General features: G+C 45.4%; 1 protein-coding gene across 7 annotated transcripts in view; it reads left to right on the top strand.

Annotated features, from left to right (window-relative positions):
- The first annotated feature begins 315 nt into the window (after window positions 1-315).
- Window positions 316-21733, top strand: part of nrxn2b (neurexin 2b) — a 661557-nt gene continuing 640139 nt past the window's right edge. For 5 of the 7 annotated variants that reach the window (XM_030429949.1, XM_030429944.1, XM_030429948.1 and 2 more), the window contains exon 1: window positions 316-743. The gene's annotated coding sequence lies outside the window, so the exon portion shown is untranslated. The remainder of the gene's footprint in view (window positions 744-21733) is intronic. The other 2 variants (XM_030429947.1, XM_030429950.1) reach the window with 2 other exon arrangements.

Genomic DNA, 21733 nt, shown 5'->3' with positions numbered 1-21733 from the left:
CTTCTTAAAAAACAGCCACTGGTTTGTTTATCTTCTCTGGATCATGTTTAATAATGACATTCACTGTCATATTCCTTGATCGGCCCTTCTTTTTTTTTTTTTTTTTGGTTTCCAAAATGTTCACTGGCTGTCAGGTGCGACCACGGGGCACAGATAAGTGGAGTGTCCTCAGCTGCATCCATCCAGCATCGCCCTCCCGTCTCCCTTGCCCAGGGGTGAAGTAGCCTTCTCCAGCCGGAGCGGGGCGTGTCTCTGTGGGCGGCCTCCTCCTCCTCGGTGCGGTGCCGCTGTCTCTGCTGCTGATGCCGCTGTGTGTCTCCCCCATTCGAGTGGATGCAGGTGGGGATGCGCCAAAGCGCCCAGAAACACCCAGAGGCATCCGCCAGGAACGCAGCGACGGAACCTCCACAATAAAAGCCCCGGCGATTCATATCAACGCAGACGTTTTCATTTGAAAAGAAAAAACAGAAGCTGCGCTGTCCGCCTTGTGGCTGGCTTGACAAGCAGGGATGCAGGTGGAGCGACTCGGCCAGGACCGTTCACATCTGTCTTGAAGGAGAGAGGAGGGAAAGAAAACCTGCGTTCTGGTCTGCTCAACGCTCTGGATAAAAAAGAAAAAAAGAAGAAGGGAAAAAGAGAAGGAAACACAGAAGCGTGAATTCCGTCCAGGCTATATCCAGGGATATTTACAAACCTCCTCAAGTGTGAAGAATAATATCGGAGGGATTGCCGCAAAACCACAAGTAAGGACTTTTCTCTTCTTTGCTGTGACTGTACGCTTCTGTGGATTTTCCCCCTTGCTGTGAGGATTTGTCACTCGCTGCTCAAATAATAACAGGTGATGTCCGGAGGAAAAAAAAAAAAAAAAGAAAAGAAAAGAAATTATTAGAAAAAGACCCACACATTGTCCGATAATGAGCAATTGTTGGTTTTGTTTTTTGTCTTTTGTTTTTTTGCTGAGAGGGAGCCAGCAGCAAACGATGCGTAATGGGTCAATATTTGGAGGAGATTTCGGGGAGGCGAGTGGATTTGAGGGCTGCTGTTTGTTTTCTGCGGCTCTGGGAGCAGACACGTTGAATCCGGTGTGAGGTGGGGGGGGGGGGGGGGGGGGGGGAGAGAGAGAGAGAGATGACGGACATATATGTTTTGAAGCCACGCGTGACAGCAGCAGAGGCGGAGTGCGGGCATTCAGCAGGGGGGGGAGAAGGAAAAAACACACATATCTCCATGCTCGGTGGAAGTCAGTTTGGGGGCTTCTTGAAAGCTGTGTGTTTACACAATGTCCAGACGAGTTGTGTGTGTGGGGGGGATTTTCTCACAGGTTCCGCCACTGATTAATGAAGCCTATTGGGTTAGAATAATAAATAAAAAAGGTTATGTTATGGCTAGCGCGACAGGCAGGCTGGGGAATAAATTGATATTACGTGTGGCCTAATTGTCACACACACACACACACACACACAGAGAGACACACACACAGCCTGCTGACTTGTACACGGACTTCTCCATCACTCCAAATTCCTGAATTGAAAATGGGCTGTCATTTCTACCCACACGATTCATGATTTTGGCATCATGGAGCGACTTTATTATTATTATATATCTGCCATTCCCCGTGATTATCATGATTTATCTCTGAAATGCTGCAATACAATCTTTTTATGACACGGACAATTAGGCCACCGGAGGCTATACTTTCTTTACTGAACAGCTGCATCACAATTGGCTGCCGAAACGCGGAGTGGCTGTGATCCGACACACTGTGGTGTTACCGCTACCTCCGGAGTGTGTGTGTGTGTGTGTGGTTTTTTTTTTCCTCAGTAAATGTGGCCAGCGTGATGTCTTGGGAAACGCACGCGCGTACAGTACGTGGAGATTCTGGGGGCTCTACATTGCGCCGACCGCTGCGACTGCATGCGACTCCTGCGCCACCGTGTCGCCAAACGCCCACTGGGGGTGCGTAACGGTGTCTCTACACACAATCCCCGAACCAGAGGGTAAATAATAAGTGATACAGATCGGTGGAGCCCTGGTTTAAGGATTGCAAGTCGGTTGAGCTCCACTCACAATAATTAAACCGAGCTGAGGCTTCCTTGTTGAGCGGCGCAGGGGCGAATGGCAAGGACGCGAGCTCATGCGAGGAGGGAGGCGGACGGCACATAGGATATGGACTGTCCCTGTGGACGCCAGTGTGGAAACTGACCCACTGTGTCTCTTTTTGCTGAAGCTGTGAATTTTCACACTAAACATGAAACCACTGGTTTTGTATTTGTCACAGTATTTACATCGTGATCACTTCCTCATCTTTTTTTTTTTTTTTTTTTTTTGTCATGTGCTTACTGGGAGTACATTTCCAGTGGGGGGGGGGGGGGGGGGGTAAATGACATTCACACACTTTGTATTAAATTTGAAAGATTTAGCTGGAAAGAAAAAAAAAAAAAAAAAAAGTGACAAATAAGTTGTTCACACAGTGCTGCTATCTGACAAATACACAGAGGAGTGTCCCCGTGCTGATTGACTGGCTTGAATTCATTGTTTGAAATGTGATACAGTCAGGATGATTGGCTGAACCGCACACAGGAAGTGGTAGTGTCTATTGAGCCGCCTTGTATTCTTAATGCAAATGAATGCTAGCAAATCAAGCAAGGTGATGTCAGTCGGTTCCTGGTGGCGTTGTCGGGCCTGAAATGTGCGGACTCAAGCCGAGACAAAAGGCCATGTTGAAGGACTTCAGTGGCACTTGACCGCGGGGTCAAACATACATTTTTCTGTCTTTTTCAGCAGGAAACCTCATTGTCATTCAACCAAAGAATAACAGTACCAGTATTGCCTCTCCTGAGCACAATTTGGCATCCAGCTGTTAATTTCCAATTAGCAAAAAAAAAAAAAAAAAACGCCTCCCACAAAAATGATTCCGCCATCAACTCAGCCTTACGACTCCGGTTTTGACAATGGCTTTTGAAATACCTAAATAGCTTCTCCCCTTTATAATAATACATACTGAGCAGACGCTGTCGGCAGAAAATGGGCCCATACATGATTCCACTTTTGTTCTCAGGGCTTTCAGTGCACTTCATGAAGGGTGCTTAACATTGCCTTTGTGGGTTGAGATGACTTATAATAATTGCAAATTCCCCTGCAATTTGAATAATTTCTCCAGACCTTTTCACTGTTTGTTATTCGGTGAGAGCAAAAAGTGGATTCGAGGTCCTGCGCTTCCCTTTGTTTTCGCTCATCCCTGTGACACGAGGCTTCCAACAACTTTGCTGAATACAAATCTGCAGCTTTTCAACTCAAATGCCATCATTCTGGGTCAACACCCAATCTGCATTTCATTTGAATGCCGCAATAAAAACAAGAAAAAAGAGAAGGCACCTTGCGTAACGTTACTTAACGTGAAGTGTCCACTATGTGGGGTTCCGTGGGCGGAATCTGTAGACCCAGTTTGTTAGTCTCAGTGAATAAACTTGATGAAGGAGCCGGATCTCATGTGACTTTATAAGATATTCGGTCTCATGCTGGGTATATTTAGGCCAGGCGCAGCCCTCGAAGCAGCTGTCAGATTGGAGGCATCAGTCAGAAGCTCTATCCGTTCACAGGTCAGTGTTTTGAGCAGCTGTCATTTTCCCCTGACAGAGAGCCCCGGCACTGTCTTCTATCTCACCTCTATCAAAACATGAGCACTCATACTGTCCCCGCACTCCTCCCCGCCGCCCCCGCCGTGCCCCTCCAGTTCACCGCCACAGAGACTGTGGAGCGAAATTGGAAGAGAAGAGAATCAGAATGGGTAATCTTCCTGTAATCCCTCGCACGGCAGCGAAGAGAGCAATCTGCCTCATTAACTCACTCCTCTGCCGTTCGCCGTCTGGCCCTCATCCATCTTCCCGTCCGTCCGTCCGTCCACCATCCGCCTGCAAGAGAGGGAGAGAAGAGAGGTTAAGGGGAGCTTTGGGGAGCTATAAAAGAGGCAGGCGCTTTCGCTCGCATAAAAAAAAAAAAAAAAAGGGAGGAAATGCAAAAGGAAAATTAACGATTTCGTCCCACTCCCCCTTACGCCTTCCATTTTAGCTGTGGGGGCCATGATGAGGGAAGACGTGCCCGGCTTGCTCTTTTCTCCCGCCCATCTATCGCCTTTCTCCTTTGATTAAGCAGAAGCAGAGCAGACACGGAAGAGCCTATGATGGAGAGATGAACTGGGGGACCTCCTCTTGTCTCTCTCTCAGTGATTGCATGGATGGTTTATGTGAGAAAGGGAAAGAGCTGGTAGACAGACAGGATACAGCATGGCCTGTCGATCCGATCAAGTTACGCCCTTCCCCCCCGGCGCGGCCACGCTGGTAGGATATCCGAGTCTAGATCGAGACTAATATTAGTCAGTCTGGCAGGACATTTATTATTGAGGATGTCAAAGTTTGCACATCTCTTGTCGAGCTGTTGGCTGCGGAGTCAAAGGCACAAAACTGTCGTGTGATGGCACCGGTTGAGTTCAAAGCCCCTGCGCTGCTTTTAACAGCTTGCCTTTGGTCTTTCTAATTGAGGAAGATTGGAGAGACTTGGGTGTTGGAAATCCTGGATCTGTGCCACATACCCTACTGAAATCCACAAAGACTGGGTCATGAATTCATTCAGCAGAGCTCATAAGTACATCTGAATCTTGGATGAGGATTTCTTTTTCCCTCTTCTCAAATAGTTGAAAGTATTGTAATCCCAGCCCCCTTTTTTCATATCTGAGTAACCCCCAATAAGCAAGCGCTGCCAATGAATTAATGAAGACGTTCTTTGTAGCCTGCAGTTAGAGCCTGATCTGAAACATTTGCATTACCATATCGCTCGCCTTTCAGGAGGCACAAGCAAGATTCCTTTTAGTGCTACAGTCGAGCTGGAATTCTGTAAAAGAGAATGGGGCAGTATCAATAACAGAGAAATAAAACAGACATTTTAAGCCACTTGTCTAATGACTGCCACACCTCAAATGTCGTCGCCCTCAGGCGTCAAACCCAACCAGACCTGTGAAAACTCCCGTCCTGAGAGAGTTTGTAGGACTTTCCGCTTATGTTTCAGGTGTGGGACATGTCTCTTTAGCACCCTCCAGCAAGCTGTTTAACCTAAATTACTCCGGCGCAAAGGCAGCTGCTGTTTTCCCAGGTTTAAAAATATCACCCCAGACTCCCTTCACCCCGTTTGGAAGGGCACGTCCCGGACAAAATGAGCTGATGTAACCTCGCCGTTGATGATGATGTATCATGTTCACCCGCAACCTGAAGACAGCCCTTCCTCTCAGTAGTAAAGACACGGGCTGCGTTTTTTTGCACCGCAGGGCCTGAAATTTTTCCGAGCCTTATTTGGGCTTCGCGTCGTCATACGTGAGCTGCCGAGACTGTCCCCATCTTTATCCATTCGAGGGTATGCTAACATGTGGTTAGCTGCGAAAGGATCCTATTTCAAAGTGGAGCAGGTTGCATAACAGGGATATGGGACACAAAAAAACCCCACATAAGAGTTTTATGCTCATAATTGAAGAGTGGGTGTTAGTAACTAATCCGTATGCTGTGGGATATCACTCATCCACACTATTTCTAGTTTTGCATAATCATGCAATTTGTTTGCATAACACTCGCATATCCAACTACACAATAGCGCTTGCTTCCAAAGACAAGTGCTGGACATCACCATCAGTCACTCGCTCGCTATTTGGACACAACCTCGCGCGATAAAATGTAAGGTAATCCACAATAAGCCTTTTTTTTCTCTCTCTCATTTCCTCTTAGGGGATGTTTAATTAATTCATCCTATGGTCAACAAAGCATATTATGAGACTGCTTCCCACTGGAACGATACACAGCATTTTTTTATGAGACTGGATGGATAAAGACGGTGCAAGGAAAGTTCAGAGTCATGACTTTAAATATAAATGTGCTTGTGTTCCCCGACGCTGATTTGTATATTAGTCACACATGATCTGTAGCCACAGACGTGGACATACAGCCAGTGGAGCTCCTTCAGACCTCCTTATTAGTCTCTCTGTTTGTGTTTTTTTTTTTCTTTTGAATCCTCCTCCCACGTCCTTAGCTGACTCTTAGCAGAGCACCTTGAAAACTGTAAGCATTGCTTCCAGTCAAGTGCCCTTAAGAGAATAGTTGCACTCCTCTGCAGTTAATTCATCTCCTAGATATCCATAAGGCCTTTACTTTGTCGTGGAAGAGATGAATACTTTCAGAGAACCCTCTCTGCTGCCACATCGGCACAAGGATGTACAAACTTGAGCTGCACGTGCTAAAATCTCTGCAGGCATCTCTGGCTGCATTTTGAGGTGCGGCTATCTCCAGTACCAGAATGCACCCGTTCCTTACGGTCCATTCACTGGCTGGAATTAGGTCTGGATTGTCCCCACCTGTGGAAAGGATGGGTTGAGTGTCGGGGGGCACTTGGGTGCTGATGGGGGTCATGATATTGAGATACTGTCTAGCGCTGCGGCCGAGGCCACACTCAGCCTGAGCACGACAGCACTTTCCCCCACCGGGCGATGGAGAGGGATGGCCATTCTGCGTGCTACAATGGCCACTTCACCGCAGAGAGGGAAAGGCTTTGGCGGGGCACAATGGGTCCTTTTAGAGAGGTGGTGCTGCTGCTGCCGGGGCCCGCATTGGGTTTGTGCAGCCAGCGTACCTTCATCAGGCTTCTCTTGTCACCGATACGGTGGCACTCTGTTTGCAGACAGCCACAGGGCAGAGTGTGGGAATACCCATCATTTATCCCATAGAACTCTCACGTCGAGCGCTCTTAGCAGCCAAGGACGTAGGCTGAGCAGGCAGGGTCAAACAATTACCCAGCGCTATTCTCTCGGTTGTAATGAGCCAGGAATAGAGAAGCGCAATTGAGCGATGACTGCTGACACCATTTTGTGATTCAAAGGAGAAACACAGAAATGAAATGGGCACTAAAATTAAATCACATTTGGCTTTATTGTGTTTTTATTGTTGTTATGTATCTTGCTGTCTTTGTTTTTCGCGGTGGAAAATCGTACGTATGATGGCTACGGTGGTGATTTTTTTTATTCGCACCATATGTCCTGCTTCAAACTTTAGTTTTAATAGCTTCTCAAGTGTTGATGCAGATTTTTATTTTTATTTCTTTTTTTTGCTATTTCCCTGTTTCCTGTCAGGGGGGCAAATGAGGCCTGTGTCACATCTGTGCAGATCCGCCACTTCGTCTGCCGCTTTCCCAGTTTGAAGGGGAAAAAGTAGAGACATGAAGGCTGAATGTGTCAGAGTGATGGTAAGAGGAAAAGAGGGGGAGGAGGAGGAAGAGAGAGAGAGAGGGGAGAGAGCAGAGTCCCACACCATCCGTCCCTCCCTCCATCTCAGTCCAGCCATTTCAATCCAGCCATCCATCCGGACAGCTTCAGTGAGACTTGCTGACTAACTGCTCTGATGCAGTGCAGGCTTTTCTTTAGTCTTTTGGACCACGTCCCTCTCCAGACTTGAACATTTTTCGCTGTTCAGTGCACAGTGCACACAGTCCCACAAGTTTTTTTTTTTTTTCTCTTCCGCCCTTTTATGATTACGAATCAGGGAGCCATCCGAGGTGTATACTTATTCCCAACCAAATCCAAGGCTTTCTTTCCCTACTTCTCAGATTGTATACATTATATACTAGTTCGATCAACTCTGTAACTGTTATAACACATTGCCGATGCAGGATATATGATTGTGATGCCGCACAAAAAATGCTTACTTCACATTTCCAGCTACCACGAGTGGTGATTGTCACATTGTGTGACAGACTGGGTGAATCGCCATCGAAAGCAAAACACCACGGCACTGACATCACAGATGCTAAACTGTGGATGTCTTGTTTTAGTAGAACCTAAAGTATTATTGTAGCCAATAGCATTTCAATTACCCAGTGTTTTAGAACACTGCTGGTCTATTTTCAACAGTCTGAAGATGTCCAAAACTGCAGCCTCTCAAATCATGGCCCAGAAATTAAAGCCCACATCTGATTGTTTTGGGATGGGAGCCACTCTACCCATCAATGGTGCTAATTGTGAGGGTTTAGCGCTGACCAGGTTTCCAAGCCTCTCTGTCTGTCTGTGTTTTTTGTGTCTCTCTGCCTTTTTCCAAACGGAGCAGTCCAGGTTCCATCAGTGTTTTCCCTCTCTTCCAAGCTGGTGTGACACACCATTTGGCCTGGGTGTTTTGGGGGCTGGCATGTATGGTGACTTGTGCCTCCCACTCTGCAGCGAGGCCCTGGAATAACTCTGCGATTTGACATGGCCCCTGGTGTACAGCAAGCTGCAGAGTGTGGGAGACAGGAGGGGTGTGTGTGTGTGTGTGTGTGTGTGTCACAGATGGTTTTAGCAGCAGACATGCTTGTGTCTGTTTTGAAAGCATGGATCCCTGTGAATGTTTCAGGGATTTTCCTTTGCCTGTCGATCGGCCACCCTTTTCGGTTCTCCGAAATCGAGGACACACTACAAGATATCTCGACATTTTCTGGAACCAAGTTTGCATAAATGTGCAGGCACGGCAACCTGTGTTTCCAGAATCAGGTACAATAAAATGTCTACCTCAGGCTTTTTACCTCTGATGCTACAAGACAAAACGGCTATATAAAATGAAAGACAAACAACAACGTTAACGTAGATGTTTAAGCGGGAGAAATATTACTCTCACGGCACAAATATTACGCCAGAAATACAGTTGTCCAAAAAACTGTGAGAAGAAGGATCAATAATATCACAATGAATGGCTTCCAGGCTGACAAGGAATCAGAGGAAGATACTAACATAGAAAATAGTGGAAAAAAAAAAAAATAGAAAAGGCAAAACACAGGTAGATCACAGGAGGCCAGCGGACCTCTGAGGTCTTGCAGAACACAGATGCTGTGGTGAGAAGTCTGCCCCACCAAAGCCCTATCAAACTTCTTCAGAGCATTATCGATCCAAAGCTCTCTCTCACTTGCCAAGCCATTTTCTCCAAGGATCCCTGCTATCTGCAAGGCGGGCACTTTGCTCCAGTTACCCACTATTCACTCGCTAACCCTGCTCTGCCGTCAGCCATGAATCTATAAGACTTAGTCACACCTGTGTGGCCCGGAGCAAGTCAATGAGGAGAGAGAGTAAGTGTGTTGTTCTCCCCCTCTAACATTAACATCTCCATCTTCTTCCTGGTTTTATCCCTTTGTTTTTTTTCTTTCCTCGGGGAGGGAAGAAACGGGAATGAGGTCCCTGCATTCTCGCAGTACGGCGGTCTCTCTCCGCCATTTTTCACGCGCGTTTTCATGGATTTGCAAAACGATCGCATCAGCGCTTTTGAAAAGCATCCATGATGGCACAAGACATCATTGGTCTCTTGTTGACGATGTGTGAGTTGAACATTGAAAAGGAATGTGAATTTGGACATTCCTGTTGGGATATCTTATCCTCTCAATGTTCTGTCGGCATTGATATTAGCTATCATTGTCAGTGATTGCCACAGAGAGTCTTTTGAACTGCTATTTAAAGTAGGTGTGATGAACCACAGGTACAAACAAAAGAATTGTTTTTTGTAATCCAGCTTTTGTCCCACATTATACTTACTCTTGAATGGATTTCATGAATCAATACAACATAAGGGAAATATTTATTACAGTTTGAAATTTCTGAGCGAAGTACAATGGGAAATCAGTCCACCTGAGGAGTAACTTACCAGCTCAAGACCCAAAAAGAAACAAAAAGAAACATTCTCAACAAAGCCTCACTTGCTTTTTTCGGGCGCACCTTTTTAAGTGTCATTCATTTTTATTAGCTTTGTTCGTATCACCTCTATCCATTACCTGCAGCGGAAATCCTGAGTGTCAGCTCTTAAAATTTTCAGTGACCTTACCTGATGTCATTAAGCGCTTGTGGCGCGCTCCGCAGTGCATTGCCACCTCCAGACTCTCTGGTTTAGAGCAGGGGAGCTGAACCGGAAACAATGGGTGCAAGATGCACTGTGGGAGAGGCTGCGAGGACTTCATGACTATCAAGGAAGGACATGCTTTGTGCACACGGTCCATTGGCACACTTCAGCGCCACATACTTCACAGACAGCTCCCAGCGCTGTCACCGCATTGAGTGGCTGTCAATTCAGCACCACGGACAGATCTCGGCTCGCATGCGTCGGTTCACCTTTCCCACGCTGTTTTGTCAGCCTCACAAGGCCAGACTAGTGGGTTAGTCAGCTAGCCTTGGGTTTAACACTCTTACCTACTGCATACAGATGTTTTACTTCTAACTGCTCATCACCCTGGTTGGCTTCGCTGCGTATCGTGGCTCCCATGCTCAGGATTTACTCACCACTTTTATAGAAAAACCGAGTCAGTACTTTCAACATTTTCAGATCATTTGCTCTCTCTAGCTGTCTAACAAATAGCGAGAAGATGTTAGTTGACCGTAGATATCAATAATGAATTAAATTTAGGCTATTAATTGTGCTACAAAACCCCCCCCACCATCGATTGGTCCAGTGTAAAGTGTTGCACTCATATTTCATCATTGCAACCCTGGAGAATGTGACACCAACTTTTTAAATAGAAATCTTTTCACAGAGTCGATACACGGTGCAGTATTAACGGAAAGTTAAGAATGTCCTCTGTGTTGTGATAATACTGTGCAGCTAAGGCTTTTTATTTGTTATATCTGCTTAACAGTTCCAGGCCAGCCTTGGCGAAAGAAGTAGTATTTTCTTTTTGCTGCCACTGTGTTTGTGTTGCTCAGACTGAATTACCGTTACGTTTCTTAGTCATTCATGAAATATGAGCATGATATAATTAATGTTCATTTTAGATTTTTTTTTTCCAAACACTTTCAGACCCCAGGTGATTGAACACCTTGAAAGTGTTTTAGTATGTGGCGGCCTGCAAAAAGTATGTCTGGTTTCATTCATGTTTGCTTCTAGTTGTACATTCTGGTTGTGCAATTTGTTAACTTTTTTTATATAAATCCAGTCTGTTGTGTGTGTTCCTTGCCTTGCGAGGAAAGTTCCCCAGTTAATGTTACGCCGCATAGAGATCCACTCTTCTTTGGGATTCCTGGGAGGTTGGCTACAGCGTGCAGGAACAGGTGTATTCAGTCAGCGGCCTTATTCACAGCAGCGCGGGAACTCAATTGCACAGTATCAGAGATATTAGTAAACAGTCAGACGGCGGTTTGCTCCATGCATGCGAATGTAAGCGGTGCTGAAAGGAGAGCCGCGCTGTTGATTCATTATATTGGACAGTTCCTTTCCTCAGCCCACTCTGTCTCCACTCTCCCGTCTCCTCTCCTAACCAGCCAATTCTTTCTGAGGGAGCGAGAGGATTTCAGCACCTTGGATAGCACCAGATCCTGGACTGCAGCTCGCTCTGCCTCTACCATTTCTTTTATGTTTTTTTTTTCTACTGTGGCATCGAGTGGCTCTTCTTTCAGCACCTAGTTTCTATGCACTCTCCAGCACAGTTTCTGCACTCACTTTCGGCGTGTGTGTGTGTGTGTTGTTGGAAAAACTCCCCAGATTACCCCCCCCCCTACTGAAACACTGCTGCTTTGGCTTTTTATGATGGATTATACATGTGTATGCATGTGTCTTAGTCTGTGAGTTCATAAAGGGGGATTTGAGTTGCACACATTTGAACGACTCTCTACAATCTTATTCTCACTCTCGGCCTCCACCTTTTCTGTTTCTTTCCCCCTCTAATTGGTAGTCTGGGCTTGGGCCCTGTCATTGTTTATCTTTCCATATAGAGCTTATACTTTTACTCACTGCTATAGCAGGGCTTAATGGCAGGCCTCAGTGCGCAAACAACCATGAAATGACCCAGTCAGACCCGTCTCTAAATGCAACGCAAAGGCTTTTTGCGTGTGTGTCTGCGTGTGTCTGGTGGATGCTAGGAGCTGCTGTTTTTATTAATTATTGACTTGTGTGTAGCCAGTGGGAAAGGTTTGTTGGCCCTGCGGGATAACACTGTGATTATGTCTGATTTACAGCCCGCAGTCCTCCGAGTGATGACGGTGCGGGACTTTTTTCCTCCCCCCTTCTTCCTCCCACCAGCCTTCTCTTGTCCCCCCCCCCCCCCCACACACACACACACACACACACACACACACATGCCTTGCATCTAGCACTGTTTTATTTGTATTTATTTTCTTAATATAAATATCAAGCTAGACTTTAGACCGGCATAATAGAGGCTTAGGGAGAGAACTGCTGACTGGAGCCCTTTGATGTTTTGGCTGCTGTTTTTTTTTTTCTTTTTTTTTTTTTTTTGCGTCAGGTCATGGTGTAAATGTAGTGAAGAGGTCATGGAGTGTTAAGCCCAAGCCTCTTAGTGCACTTAAGGTAGCTGCGGAATATCTATGTAAGCTCTTTTGAAGTGCATAAATTTTGTCTGATGGCGTGCGCAACATTTTTTATTTTTTTTTTTTCCTGTGAAGGAAATAGTGTAGTGATTTATGGGGTACCGTCGGGACAGCGGTTGTGCTCAGTGTGCAGTTGCGGCCCAGCACCCATGTGGCTGTGTGTGTAAGTGTGCGAGAATGCAATGTAAAGTAGATGAGATTAGATTACATCGATTTAGAAAATGCTGTTTTAAGTACACATCATACTGGATGACCTATACTTCTGCACAAATACACAGTTTACTAACAACGCCAGGATGCCAGTCTGAGAGAGAATTATCCCATTCTTCAGAGTGCCTTCATGTCCTTTAAGGGAAAGTTTTGTATGCGCTGGGATGCATATGCATTATGTGTATACATTTTGTGCATGAGTGTGCCCTGTTGGTGTCCCCCGGCACCACCTGTGACCTCAGGAAGGGTAAAGTTGGTGTGCTGATGTGGCAGCTGATGCCTTTCCCACCCCTACAGATGGCCTCAATAGGCCACAGCACGACACAGGGACAGCTGCTGGGTGTCACGGCAACAGAGAGGGAGAGGGGGAAAGACAGAGGGTGTTGAGGGGGTGAGAAGGCAAGAGAGAGTGTTTTGGGACGAATACATGTTTGTGCGTGCGCTTTGTGCACAAACAAACGCGAACTGTCTCCTTACCTCTTCTTCTGTTTCTTACCGCCGCACTTAGCGCCCCGATTTGCCACGACACACAGTGCAAAGGACGATCAGTGAGGAACGCGAACAGCTCCACACCAATATTAGCTTGGGCCTGCTCGTTCAGTCGGAGGGAAAGGACAAGTAAAAAGTGTAGAAATTAGGCAAAGGTGAAAGAGAAGTGATAGCAATAAAAAAGAAATGAGGAGGGAATGGGGCAAGGAAATGGAAGTAATTTTTCGAGGAGGAGGAGGAGGAGGAGAGATGATTCGATATGACAGAGGAAGGAATGGAAGGGGAGGAAGAGGGGGAGAGAAAAATGTTCCTCTTTCCACTTAACGCAGTAAGAGTCTCCCAGACAAAGAGACAGACAGAGACGGAGTGGAAATGAGGTTTGGTGAGGGCACAGAGAGCAACCCGTGGTTTGACATTGGCTCACCTTGGCTGTCAGTCAGTAGGAAGGAGGGGTTATCTGTCTCCCTCTGGTCCACTCCCCGCTGCTCTAATGAATTTACTGAGGCCTTGGGAATGACTAATACACTTGTTTATGGAGGTGGGAGAACAGGTGGCTGTAAAATTCACCTCTAGCAGTTGCTTCCTGTGGGGAACCAAATAGTCCCGCAGGCTGGGGCCCATGCACAATTTGGTTATCATCTTGAAGGTTTGAATCCCAATCATGACCTTTGGTATGTTTCCCCTGAGCTCTCTCTTAGATCTTACAACCAATATAGCATCTGTTATTTTAGACCAATTTTCTATCATTTCTGTCAAAACTATGAACCCCAAATCACAGGTAATTGAAGAAAAAGGGGTCTCGCTGTAATAGTAAGATCCACATAAATCCCAAATATGGGGTGGGGTTTCTCTTTCCGCTCTGTCTGCCTGCCTCCTCGGTTGGCCCATTGCTACCAAACCATCCCGTCCTTCATTCATATGCTCCACTGACTGCGCTGCGTCAAACAGGCAGCCCGTGAACTCAGGGGGGAAGTATCCGCGGAGAGATGGGGTGGCGAGCTGCAGGGTGTTGGTGCAGTTGGTCCATTGTAGGAAGCAGGGTGGAGGAGTGAGGAGAATGCAGCTATCATCCATTCCTATTAGAGGACAGGGGAGAGGGAGGAAGGGCTAGCAGGGAGGGACGGGGAAAGAGACAATAAGTCACAAGGTGCCAAGAGGGCACGGAATAGACACAAAGTGAGGAGAAACGTATCACTCATAGTCATGTTCATGCTACGGATGAGAGGCGGGGAAAGCAAGCACAGACAGAGGAAGAGAGAAAAAGAGGGACTAAATCTCCAGATAGAGACCTTTACCTTTGTGCAGTGTTAAATGCTAAACATGTTTCTGCTTACTGCAGAACATGGCTCTCTCAACCCTTCGGGCCTTTTTCCTTGCCTCTGACTCCTGAGAAGGGGAAGAGTGGGAGAGCAGAGGACTGGGTATGTCAGAGGTAGCTGTAGGCTGCTTGCTTGCCTGAAATTGCTGAGAGATCTGCTCCCTTGCTGGTTAGCTTAGCTCTGTTCAGCAAAAAAAAAAAAAAATGGCATGTATCCAGTTTCCAATTTTATTTTATTTTATTTTTTTTCTCTCCCGATTTTTTCTCTTTGGCACCGTGGAACACTTAGAATATGCACTGGTTCAAGATGAGTGATGAATCTGACAGGATTGACTCTGACAAGATGGCCTGATAGCATGGCATTGCCAGAGGATGTCTAAGAATATAACAGAGTTTCAGAATCATTGAAAGATTTATCTCTATGTTGGGAGACTGTATTCAGTTTGTGGGGGGGGGGGGGGGTTGGACTGGAAATGATCTAAAGACGCTGCTCACAATGAACATCCGCTGCAAATTATTCTTCAATCAAGCGAATGGACTTTTCTATATAATGAAGTGATATTTTGATCTGAACATGGCACAAGAGGATAGCTGTTGAAGTGTCAGAAACATATTCGGTTCAGTTGCGGAGGCATGAACATCTGCCTAAAAGTTGAAGGGAATTTGCACCATTTCCCTTTGTACAAGTGGGACATGTGGCGTAATGCTGGACTACAAACAGGCTAGGAGCATGTAGAGCCATTAGAAAGGTTAGAGAAAACTAGCGAGTGGTTTTTAAGGCAGGTGTAAAAAATAGGCAGCCCTGTCTGAACCAATTGAAAAACAGAGCTCGGACATCTGTAGACTTCTGTTTTAATCATAAAAGGCAGACATCGAACTCACCTCAATGTCATTAAACTAGTCGATAGTAGTATTTTATGTGTCGTGCAGTTTTTCGTATGATAATATCCAGTTCAGTTTTGAATGCAGTTAGCTGAGGGAAGGAACATCTTGATAGCCACCATCGCCAGACGTCAGTTGGCACGCGTTTAGCTCAAATGAATTGCAGTTATTGGCGCTCCTGGCAATGAGTGGGTTACTTGGCTGAGGGGGCTGAGGTGTGAATACCTCATTCAAGACCATGTTTCAGCCCTGGTCTTTCTTATAGTAAAGTAGGCCTATGAAGAGTGAATTAAAAGCAACTAGTGTAAAAAAGCAATGACCCCTTGGCCTGCTTGCTGCCATCTTCATAACTGCCCATTCACTGAAAAACTCTAACCTCTCCCTGCCAATTAGATGATAACATGTTTTGTAAATGCGAGTGCTGGTTTTGAAATGTTCTTTACACCGAGTCTTATTCTTATGCTCTGAAACCCTAATTAGTTCCTAGGATAATAAATCATCGTCAATTTTGCAATAAGGTGCAAAAAAAACCAAAACAGACTGTTCATAACAAATTAGGCCATTAACAGAAAGGTAATTCTCAGGGTAAGTCATTGCTTAGGATCCGAGGTGAAAATGCTTTTGGAGTTACCATGTGAAAGACACAGCGGGATTTCGAGAGCATTTCCAGTGCCTCAAATCTAGTGGCTCAGCCGTGGTGGCTCATCATCAGTGATGTCATGACTGGACAAGCGTCATCTTGAACATAAAACATGCCCAGCGGTGCTGAATTAAAAGGTCAATCATCTCTGAGTGCATGCTTCATTGGTTTCCTCTCTGAACTCACAGTCATCTTACTCAGGTCTGTTTTTGTGCTGCTGTAAGCCTGTGCCTTAGTTTGCACCACATTAATGCGCCTAGGGTTTTCTGTGTGTCAGCGTGTGCAATACTATACGCGCTCATATTTTTGTCTGTGTGTAACTAAAGGTGTACATGTTTGTGTGAGTATGAGCGGATGTAAGGGAGTATTCATGGATCCCAGCCTGTGGGCAGGAAACATCATCTTTTCTTGTTTACTGGGAAGGGATGTCTCAGAGTGGAGACTGCCTTTCGCAGAGCTGCTGCCCATTGGTATGTGAAGGCCTTATAATTGAATTAGCCCAGGCCTTATGGCCTAATGTTGGAGGCACGCTGAGTTCCAACCCAACATTGCTTGCTCATTATTAGTGAAAGGAGGTCAGGAAGAATTGTATGTGGAAGTGCGCGTCATTTTTTAAAGATGGGGAAGACGTGAAATGACGTGTGTATTTTTGTGGGACTTTTTTTTACTCTTATTCTCTCACCAGGTTACCTTGTCCTGCTCCTGCACCGCATGTGGCGTGCTGTGTGTGTTGGTATGTGTGCGATGGGTCTAGCCAGGTGCTAGATTTATGCCAGTGCTCTGGATGTGGTGATGATTGCTTCATCATCAGGCCCCCGTGTAAATCTGGAAATGTTTAACGGCTGTCGGACACGTCCATCAATCAGAGCTCTTGGGGCACTTAAGGAGCCAGAAAAACTGTTGCGGTTTATCCAGCGGTGGCTGAGTAGCTGTGATAGTGATAGTGCCATGCATGCATTGAAGGTACATTCTGAATCCTTAATGCCCCCCCCAAATACACACACACACACGGCACAGCGGGTTGCACACACGTGCCAGCTACAGCTGAAAATACTGGGGCGCAATCATTTATTTCAGTCGACCTTCTGTCAGTTTAGCATGGTTTAGCATAGCCACCTGAGGACTGAAGAAAATGTATGCATATTTGCAGTCTCTGATATATCAGCAAAACAGCACTTTGCCTTCCCTGATCAATTGTGTGTGCTGCATTACATCACTCTGAGATAATGTACTCCAGCCCATCCATCTAATTCCCTTACTGTGCCATTCAGCTGCATGTTATGTTCTTATAGGCATCTCCTCTGTGCTGCCTGATGTGTCGGGGAATCGGTGCATTTGCATGTCTCCGCTTTTGCATTCACTCATTGGCTTCTTTCACCAGCTGTCTTCTTTTTTTTTTTGCATTTCAACCTAGCGGCAGATCACACAAAATACGCTTAAGACACATTTCCGTTTCGCACAATACGGCCGCAGTAATATGTTCACTTTTAATGGCCTACAATCAGTTTTTGTAGTCTGGGGTTTGAAACCGTGGCACTGTGGAGGATGTCTGCGTGTATAATGAGGATTAAATCATAGATGGGTCAGGAGCATTTCCGAGCACAGAGTCGAGACACTGCTGTGGCTTGGGTTTTAGCGCACACATACTCGCACACTGAGGAGGCCAAGCATTAAGCCCCACGGCGCAGCAGACAAATGCATTTGTGAGATATCATTGTGCATAATTTTGCACGAACATGACCGCCTCGTCGGTCATGTGCTCGGCTGTGAGAATTGAACCGCTGTGATTGTTATCAAATGAGAGTTCCCTCATATGGAATTCATCTTCAGCTGAGCTAACCTATGGGTTGCAAATGGAAGTGTGGTATGTGTGCTATAAAACGGCCAGACCAACAGAGCAGGAAATAGACACAGTGAATAGTGCTTTGAGCCTTCTTGCACCATCTCAATGACAACATATAATTATTAGCCCCAATAACAAGGAAGGAGTTATGATGCTGAAGAGAAAGAGCGAGACAAGGGAAGAGGAAATTGATCGAAAAGGGAGGTAAACATTGGCAAGACAGGAGGTTGGAGTTCACTGTCAGAGAGGCCATGTAGAAGTGGAACTTAAATTCACTGTGGTAACTTTGACTTCCACAGAAGCACCCTCTGTTAGCTAGTCCTGCGAGGGGAGATGAGCAGAGAAAATTGCTACCATTTGATATTCAAATAATATTCAAATATTCAAATAAAAAGCTTGTGCTTTACAGTCCCTCTGGCTTTCTCTATGCAACTGGCCTGTCTATCCTTCCCTCTCCTCTTTTTCCTCCTCTGGTTTCTGTGTCTGTTGTGTATCTCCTCCCCCACTGAGCGTGTTTTAACACTGTTTCATTTCAAGGCAAATGCAGCTTAAGGGGCATTTCAACTCTCATGGCCAGCGGCTTGTTTAATTTTTAGTGCATCCGGCAGTGGGGACGAGAGACTATATGCACTATACCGTCTCTCTCTCTTTGTCCCCGTCTATGTAGCTAGTTTTCTTTTCTCGTTCATCTCTTTCTTTCCAGTTCAGCTCAATTCAATTTGCTCTGTGTAAGCGCCATGAATGTTTGATGAATACTGCTACAGCACCAAAATACAACTGAATAACATAAAAATAAGTTACTCATAAACATCTGTTCCATTTATACGACTGTTTGTTGGAGTGTTAATGAAGGAGCTGGGATGCTGTGTGGTCATTGTACTGTGACTCTGTTATTGTCGACGTCTGTATTTTTAATAAAGAAATTGAAATCCGTAGCATTAATGTTCAAATAGTCGGTCCAAGCAAACTAAATAAGCAGCTAGCACAGACTGTCTTTCCTGTCTCTGGGTTGCTTCAGTCACAGTTTGGCACTATTTGGTTTGGCAAGTGACTGATCTGTTTATGTGATCTGCACTGAGTCATTATGGCCGCCTGCCGCTTTTGCGACATGTCCCTCCCTGTGTGGTGTTCCCGGGGACATTCATCAAATGCCTAATGGCCAAAAACAGGGGCCAGGCCACAGTCTCCTCGAGACTTGTGGATTTGGCCAACATGTTAAAGTCTGCAGATGGTGAGAAGATGGACAGCCAATTAGAATGCAATAAGTCCCTATTTCTGTCCTTGGAATGCACCTTCACAAACAAACCTTCGACAACCTTTGTGCTTATTTTCTTGTTGAGTTTATGTGAATGATTGAATCCTTGTAGGAAAGGAAAGTTTAGATTTTATTATAGATTCAAGGTTTCTTTGTAAAACGAAAATGAAAGTGATGGCTCAAATAGGGAATGGATTTGTTTGTGAAAATGGTGATATCTTTTGCCTTTTTTTGTGCGCCTGGTGTGACATGCAAGAAGGGATGCAGTTAATCCGTAGCATACTGCTGCGTTATTCTGGGATGCGGCTGCTTGATAGATGCCAACATTTGAGTAGAAAGTGAACTCAACATGCAGTGGTTGTGGTGTAACATGTCAGTATCGGGTCTCAGCTCATTTCCTTGGCCGCTTTTCTGTTTCATTTTGTGTGATATTACTGAATTACAGCAGTGTTTTACACGCAGCCATGGTAAAGGGAGTTACAAAACAGCTGATATCACCACATCTGCGCAATGCTTGACACCAAGTCTGAATTTGAGTGGCAGTTCAATTTTAATCACCCCTCATCAGCAGCGATCATCTAGGTAAACAGTGCACAGGGAAGGGATAATTAATCATCAGTCCCTCGTCCTCAATTAGCTGACTATTGGAGAAGCGGAAGGGAATATCCCAATCGCCGAGCTGCTATAAAGGCGGCATGTTGATGACACATCATAGTTAAAGACTTCCACCATCCCAGGATCTAATAGGCAACATCTTGTTAGCAGTCCCTCGGTGGATAGATGGGCTGAGAGCTGAGATGTAAGCAAAGAGAAAGAGAGAGAGAGAGAAAAAAAACAAGAGATGGTAGATAGAATGTTTGCTCTTCTATTATGCTCTGTGCACATGCGACTAGCCTCCTTTCATATACAGTGTGTGTGTGGGTGTGCACTCAAGTAGCTTTTCCATCAGTCGCAAAAAAGGATGAATCAATATGGTCTGACTGCTGTGAGCGAGTGACTGCACTGCGTCAGCATTTTCAGACCGAAAACTGTGGCACCACTCCCTAAAATCAATCAGTCAATGAATTGATCAATTAGCTTGAGCCATTAGCTTAGGTAACCTTTCAATCAGTTTAATGAGCTGAGTGTGTGTCACTGCAGTGATTGAGGTTATGCAAGGCTAGTAAGAATGCACGGATGCGTGGTGACGTCATATGATTTACCAGAATGTTATTTAACGTACTCAGACCGTTTTGACTACTCTGATAATTTTCCTGCCCCAGTATGACTGACATGGACCATAGATTCTTATTCACAGAGGCAGTAGGACTTGTCAGATTAAGTCAATGAGCTTTCAGGCTTGTTCTCCCCCTGAAGACTTGTTTCTTGGAAGAAACACTGACTAAAACCTCACCCATCACATTATAGCCTATTGATAAAAAGAAATGAGCAATGGGATTTTTTCCTTGTATTTTGCCCCCTGGTCAGCTCGCATTACCCCTGAATTCATTTACTCTTATCAGACCCACAGAGGGAGGAAGAAACAGTATTGATCCTATGTCAGGCATGGAGGAGACTCTCTGTGCGAGGGGCTAAGGAAGGGAGGCAGCAAAAGAGTGGATACGTAAATGCAGGGGGAAAAAAAAGTGTAAAAGATCAAGTAAATTTGAATGTAGAGATAAAGAGGAAAAGACAGCAAGGGAAGAAATGCGCTTCCCAGGCAGGCTGGCGTATAGCAGCCGTCAGATTACTGCAAAGGGAGCGATGGTAAGCTGAGATGAGATGGCTGAACTTTTCACTGCCTATCCCCTAGTTCCCTTTGGTGGTACCGTGGCCACTTTTTCAAAAGGCATTAGCTGTCACTCTGCGTGAACTTGGGCATCACCACTCTCCCACTGTCTGTTCTCAGTGCCAGTCCCCTGTGATGCCGGCTAACAGGTAGTTGGCAGCACAACAACAAAGAATGACAACGAGCACTACACCAGCTCAGTTACCTCAGATGGCTTCCTGCTTCATGTCTGATCTTCCTCTGGGAGCCCTCAGGTGACCCTGGCAGTTAGTTAGCAGTGTAGCAGCCATATGTGGATCATTATTTCCATATTTTTATATTGCTAATGTAATGTATAGTGCTACTTAGTTGTACTGAGCCAGCTTTTGGTATTTTACAATATTGTTCACCCAGTGTTCTTTGATTTTCCATTGAGATAGTGTTTAATGAGCACATTGTGATAGTAATAACGCTGCCAGTTGCCTGTCACAGTGGACTGTCACCAAATCGTGGGGACTCATTGCTATATCTATGACATATATACGTGTCGTTAGATTGAAAGCGTCAAACAGTACTCCTCAGGGAGTGTCAGAACTCTGCTCTTGTTTTCAGGCAGGGTGAAATGTACTGTAAGACACACAAACATTACATAATTAGTTGGTAATGGAGTTCTTTGGAGAGTATGGATAAATATCGAGCACTCCTTCAATGGTCTGGGAGTCCATTATGCCAGCATGAGTAAGGTCACTTAAAGATCCATTTAGGTACAGTTCGGCCCTCTGGTTTCCTGGAAATTCAATCCTGACAAAGTTGCAGACAAACGCAAGCCTTAAATAGGATGATATAATTGTGAAGCATTGCATAATGAGGCTGCTAGACTTGGATTAAAAGCTAAGGTAGCTTTTCACTTCGAGATAAGAGGAATTGATTTAAAATTCAGAAGCAACAGATGAGAATTGTTTGCTGACATGTAATCTGATATATTCAGTCC

Source organism: Sparus aurata, chromosome 10 (genome assembly GCF_900880675.1).
Source record: "Sparus aurata chromosome 10, fSpaAur1.1, whole genome shotgun sequence".
Taxonomy (NCBI): Eukaryota; Metazoa; Chordata; class Actinopteri; order Spariformes; family Sparidae; genus Sparus; species Sparus aurata.
Note: the sequence above shows the minus strand (reverse complement) of the source record. Positions and strands in the feature narration are given on the sequence as shown.